Below are 6,962 nucleotides of genomic sequence, written 5' to 3' on the forward strand. Positions count from 1 at the left end.
GTAAGCAATAAACAAACATGCATTGTATACGTCAGTTTTTATATTGTTATCGTTTTTTTTTCGTCCGATTTTGATACAATTTGGTAACTAAATAGAATTCCCTACACACTACACAAAAATATAAGCGCAATTTCACCGTGTCCTACAAAATCTTCCCCTGAATTACCAAAGACTTATGGAATTTTCGTAACTCAATGGAAAATGACATAGATTTTCGTCCAAAGTTGGGATTTCGTGATTATTCCGCCCATAATGAGCTCTTCAAACTTAACCAATACCTATAACGGCTTACTCGTAATGCATGTTAATTATAAGATGTTTTGAAAAGATGTGTTCCGCCGATTTTGTTGCCGGTCCCATATTGGGACACCCTCCTCCAATTGAGGGGGGATCTAAATCTTCTCGAGGCAGAGGTGTAGGGTTAGAGCCGGCGTAGCTTTATTTGACGTTCATAAGCGCATTGTACCTAATATGCCTACTTGAATAATAAACTACCTTCATCTTATCTCTTTATCTATCTTTATAATAAAAATTGAGAAAAAAAATATCGGCCACCAAATAAATAATATTATTACTTTTTTTTAGTATTTTTTGTTGCTTTTCTGGTTAGTTAATAATAAAACAAACTGAACCACTGACTTAAATCACAAGCCAAAAAACAAAAGTCGGGATTATCAGTTGTTCTAATTTGTCCAAAGCACTTGAGAAGTTTGTTAGTTCCCGAAGTTGAGGTCAAGTCTCCCCACCGCCATCTGTGCGGGCCCCATTACACTAAGTACAAAGGTACTAAATTGCGTGTTTTGTAATTACGAGTAAGATTTATCTGTGATATTTTTCTTATTTTTGGTTCATCATAAGAATTAGTAAAATATTATTCTGAAAGTATTGCTTTTTTTTTGTTTTTACTAAGAACGTTCTTGTTCCAAAATTTTCAAATAGTCCAGTAGGTACCTAATTGTAAAAAAAACAGTTTGTTTAAATAAAAGTTGATGTGTTGTTTGATTGATAAAATATAAAACCTAATAAAAACCTGACCTACTTTATAGAAATAAAATATCATTTTTTCTAATACCATCCGTAAATACGGGATGTGAAGTACCAAAATATTCAGTTTAAAAATCAAAATTGCAGTAAGTGTTCTAAACTCGGAACTATGCTGATCATCCCAACATGTGATGTATTTATTATCTTACAAGTGTGGAACGCAGAAAACGTGAACCCAAACAAACCACGGATTGAATAAAAAAATAAACAAAACAGTTGTTAGTATATTTCTGTTAGTCACAGTAAATGTGCCAATATTACAACTACATTTTTTGTCTAAAAGACAATGTACATGAATAGTTTTTACGATGCTCTATCACTAAATGTATTAAAGTGTGAAATAATTTATTCACACTAAAGCACTTTATGTGGTCACCACAAATCTACGAAACACTACGCATTTTTTATAGATTATTTTATCATAAACTAACAAAGATTTTTCCGCGCAAAAATGCCGATTATGAGTATTATGTTATATTTACGTATTGAATTACCTACACTGAAAAAGTAATTAGTCAAACTCATTGAGTAACAAAAAATAACTGAACTTAAGTAATGACGAAATAAATTTTGCTCAATATCTTAAAACCGATTTTGTAACACATACTTCGCAAGTCGCAGTTTTTGTGTAAGATTATCACACTTGTTACTTCTTGCAGTAAGAAGTAACAAAATATTTTGTTACTGTTAGATTTAGATTTATTTATTTCAGGATAAAAATTACACTATAAATTTGCATCAATGTCAAAATTATGCTTATCTTCTTATCATGATCGTCAAACATTACATACTAAAAAATACAAAATAAATTAAAATATTTTTTTCTTCCAATAAGGATCGTCATATGTATAAACAAAAACATGTCAAAAATTAATGTCAATCTTAGCAATTTAGAATCATCATTAAATGTTTGCGCTTAATTGCATATATAAAATGCATATACTTAAATACTTATTTCCTCTGTACCTATTCTCAGATTATTGCATTGCATTGAACTGTTATCTTAACTATAACTTTAGTTTAGTTTAATTATAATTCAATTTGTTACTTTCTGTACCTACATAATTAACTATTATTGTATTGGTTGTACCCTTAACTTGCTGCTGGAAGAGCGGGGTCTCCTGTCACAAGTATTGCAATACTTACTAGGAGGTCCCAACCCTTTCTCAAATTGTAACACAATGATTGTGACCAATAAACGATTTTTCATTTTTTTTTTCAATTGCTTTTTTGTTATGCAAACATATTTCACTGTGTACCTATAGATTCACAACTATCTATATACTTCTACACTTAAGTGCAATAACGGATTGCAAATACCATCACGGCATTGTTCAATTGAGTGTGAAGCGAATATCTGTGGAATACCAAAAATGCCGGTGGATTAGGGTAAACGCACCGGTAAGTGGTTCGACACCGATCAATCACGGGCTCGCTCTAGTGTGCCGCCGCCGCGCGGCTAAAAATGCGGTAATTGAGCTAAATTATTTGGAATGATTTAAACGATTGATTTTGCTGCGACTCAGTTTGTGTTTTTATTCTGTCTTCGATTATTTGAATTGAAGCGGTTATTATAGTATTTTTTCCCGGTTAATAAGTAAAACAGCAGTACACAGACAGTACAATTAGTTTTTATAGGATTTTTGATAATATTTACACAAAAAATTTCATTGCTTGGTGTAAATCAATTTCTAGTACATACTTATTAATTTTCTGATAATTTTGTCTAATCCCATTTGATTAGATTTTTTATTATTATTAATTATTTTAAATACACCATAACTAATTCTGCTATCATAATTATCACTGTGATTGATTTAGTTATAATTACTACAAGTTTGTTTTTTAAAAAAGTAATATGAAACTATGTTTTGGAGTTCCAAGTAGAATTTGATTTGTCTTCAATCAGATTAATTCTTATTAGATTTAGTTGCAAAATCTAACTCGGAGAAATTTTTAAAAATAAATAATAAATTATCTTTAAGTACCTAACACCTACACTTAGTGCTATTTTCCGAGTCCGAGTTAAAATTTTAACTGTCAATTATTTGGGTCAAAATGGAAAAATATCACAGATTTTGTACACTTCACAAGACATCACTGACAATCTACAAACTAACACTTACATCAGTGTCAAGTCAGGTGTTGTTATCACATAGAAAATATCACAATGTGTCCACATATCACCATGTTTTATGTCAATAAAATCACAGGACAATCGAGTCCGAAAAACAGTTGTTCTCACACTTGGTCCGTCAGAATCAAATTCAAAACACTGTTCATATACGCCCAAAAATAAAGCGTGAAAAAAAAAATAACACAAAGTACACAATCGAGTTCACTTGTTTCGGCGCGGAAAAATGATAAAAAAAATTATCGGTGCACAAATTATCGACAGTTGACGATCGCGATTGATTTATCGGAAGGTTCGATCCGATCAGTTGTTACGTAAGTCGCGGGCACGGCGCTGGACGTGCGCTCGCGGTCGGCGCGGGGCTCGACTGCAGTGCGATCCTTCGGCCGAGCGAAGCCCCTCCAACTGTGCGCATCTGAGGCTCACTCCTTGACGCGGCCCCGCCCAGTGGGACGCCACTCGGCAGCTAAGATGACTATCAACCTCCTTGTCCCCCTTCTCCGAAAACGGTACCTCCATCCCGCTCCCGCGCGGCGACAGAGGGGCGCGCCAATGGCATCGGTTCGCCGATTCGAGTCGAGACGATGAATCGAGATGTGTACTTAGGTATCGCTGCAAGTCCTTTTGTTGTAGTCGATAATAGGATGCGCTTTTTTTGCGGCGCGATCGACTCCTTGGACGGCCACTATTTACATTGTATCGGGATGTTTACATCCACTTAGCTCGTAAATGGGACGTTGGAAACGCTAACCACTTACTTTTAATGTTATAAAAACATCTGAACCCACGCAGACAAAATTTCCTAACCTAAAAATGCATCTTTTTTTTTTCTTAGGTATTTTGATACCCTTTATCGAGTCTTTTCAAATGCATTGTATGAGTATTGATTGAATAGTAGAAATGCATCAATATTCACCTTGAAAGGAAGGAAAATGCAGGGGTAAGACGGGTAGGGTGGCTGAACGGAGGGCGCGATGTAGGTCAGTTTTTGTTTCGCTCGCGTCGATCCCGAAATTCGGTTACTAGGGTTCGCGAGCTAGGGCCCGTTATCGGGTGTCTTACCTTATTGATGAGACTTAGGTTTTAGTGTTCGGTTAATGATGCGGTCGATTGATAGGTAAGGTTATGTTTGGGTAAATTTAATATTAGGATTATTTTATTTTTTTACGAGTTAACTAGGAGTTAGTTAATTGGAGATTAATATGAGTTTTACTTTTAGTATTTACTAAATAATAACTTGTTTTTATTTTCGATTTTGCAGTTATTTTTAACATCGGAGTTAAGCTACCTACACGTATTTGGAGTCTCTGTGGATGTGGCTATAGATAGGTACCCTATTGATGAACCGATTTTTTGTTGTCGAATTTTTTTTTCGTCAGATTTAGTTAAAATTTGGCTTGTTTGTAGAGCTGCACATTCTGGGCGGAGTACCTAAATACGAAATCACAACTTGTCCACAAAAAAATATGTGTTAGTTTTCCATTGAGTTACCATGCTTCTTCGTAACTCAGAGGGAGATTTTTTAGGATATGCGGTGAAATTGCACTTATATTGTACAATTTGTACAGAATAGGGAAACTACCTATTCACCAAATTTCATCGAACACTGATGAAAACACAAATCGGCCCTGATAATTGATATGCTGGTCAGCCAGTATGTCAAGGGGATATATGGGATTATCAGTAGTTCATATATGCGAGTGCGACGCACTCATAATGAAATCAAATTTTCGTTACTTAATATTTTTCTGGGTCTGCACAACCTTATAATTTTTTCAGTGATGATTTTTTCAAAGATGTGCAGTATTCATTTCTGCGATAATTTTAAATTTTATTGTAGTTTGATAAGTTTAAAGAGCTTCTTAGTTTTCTACCCATACATACTAAATCTCAAACTGCGGAAAAAAAATACGTAATTTTCCATTCGGTTACGACAAATGATGCGCTTTCGTAACCCACAAACAAAAGTAAAATTGAGCCTATATTGTATAGAATTATCAATTTTTTTTAGTTCCTGAAAAACGAAAACAATTTAGTTATCTAACAGAACCTAAAACATTCTAGTACCTAAACGATACAAAAAAATCAAATACAAATAACAAATATTACCTCAATGAAATCACAATACAAAATTGAATAAAACACCTTTAGTTTTCCATGAAAATGCCGTAGTTTCCCGCCGCTCCGCAACAGAGGGCGCTGTGTGTCGCTTTTCTCGTTTTTCCGCCGTTTTCCAGCGTTAGGGCGCTACTCGGGTTCGAGTAGAAGGATCGGGTTTGTTTCTGAGAGCCGCGAGTAAAAAGATGTGGAGGCGCTGGTGCCCTGGGACTGTGTTATCTTATTACTTCGGATATAATTTAAATACACCTACATATTACAAGTATTACAACTCTACCTACAAATGAATCGTGATAGCTAGACAGTTGAAATTTTCACAGATGATGTATTTCTGTTGCCGCTATAACAACAAATACTAAAAAGTACGGAACCCTCGGTGCGCGAGTCCGACTCGCACTTGGCCGGTTTTTTTAATAAAACAAAAGGTAATCACGGTCTATATCCCGGTCAATATAAGTCTAATGAAACTAACCGTGAATCATTCAAAACTCTATATTGAATGTTGTCTGTTTAGTGTGCCTTATCTTATCTTATCTTATCTTATAGTTTCGGGGGCCCTTACGGATACACTTCGACCCATAGGGATCTTTTGTGCAGTTACCCCCTAGGAAAGATCCGTCCGCTACTCAAGAGCCTTCCCCACCATCTCCATATGCCGGATGATGGACCTTATGGGTAGCTTTTTGAATTCCTTTGGTACCAGGTAGCCTGTTCCAAAGTCCTTCATTCTTTGTCTGGCGAGGGCGTGACATTCACACATAAGGTGTTCTATTGTCTCTTCCTCTTCGCCACACATACGACAATCGGTGTTGTCAGCGTGCCCCATCTTGGCCAGGATTCCCTTGACCCCGTAATTTTTTTTTTTTTTTTTTTTTTTTTTAATTTATTTAGAAATGGCTCTAATTAGTGTGCCTTACCTTACTGTAGGCCAAGCACATGATTGGCGCGACAGTATCTCGCCGCGAGATAGACTACCCGTCTTTTACTAACTACTACCTTACTGCCACTAACGCTTACTGCTTGTTTTTTTACTGTCTTTTACTGTATGAATTAAAGAGGGACGGGTAGTCTATGTCGCGGCGAGATACTCTCGCGTCAATCATGTGCTAGCCCGACAGGTACCTAGTCTAACATACATATACATTTCATAAACTCAATATCATGGACGGATAGAATAACTAACGAATGAGTGCTGTAGTTAGTAAATAAAGAGGTCGAGGTTTTAAAGAAAGTCAAAAAACCAAAGCTACCAGTACTGTTCAATTAAGCTCTTCTGATGAAGAATGAAGGAACTCCAGGATATTACTAATCTTCTTTTAATTAACTTAATAACGAATAGGTACAAGTAACGTTTAGGTACTGATATATCTGTAAATATAAAATAATTGATATGTGTAGCCGCTTCGGCTGTACGGTGCAGTCTAAATGTAGGTACGCGTGACGTATGTGTGATGTCATGTGTCTTCAACTGGTCTTCGCTGGTACTTGTTGCGCCAACAAGTACCTTAGTCATATCATGCGAAACAAGAAGTAAAAACTCCTTCAACTCATTATTCAAGGAAGGAAGGAGGATAATCCGGACGAAAACGTAACTCATGGCTCAAAAATCTCCGAACATGGTTCAAACAGAGCACACGCCTATTATTACCAAAGATAGATATAACTC

General features: G+C 35.7%; 1 protein-coding gene across 3 annotated transcripts in view; it reads right to left on the reverse strand.

Annotated features, from left to right (window-relative positions):
- LOC134750021 (homeobox protein cut) overlaps positions 1-3,595 on the reverse strand; it is a 209,142-nt gene extending 205,547 nt beyond the window's left edge. For all 3 annotated transcript variants that reach the window (XM_063685090.1, XM_063685088.1, XM_063685087.1), the window contains exon 1: positions 3,171-3,595. The gene's annotated coding sequence lies outside the window, so the exon portion shown is untranslated. The remainder of the gene's footprint in view (positions 1-3,170) is intronic.
- Between the last annotated feature and the right edge of the window lie 3,367 nt (positions 3,596-6,962).

Source organism: Cydia strobilella, chromosome 19 (assembly GCF_947568885.1).
Source record: "Cydia strobilella chromosome 19, ilCydStro3.1, whole genome shotgun sequence".
NCBI classification, from domain to species: domain Eukaryota; kingdom Metazoa; phylum Arthropoda; class Insecta; order Lepidoptera; family Tortricidae; genus Cydia; species Cydia strobilella.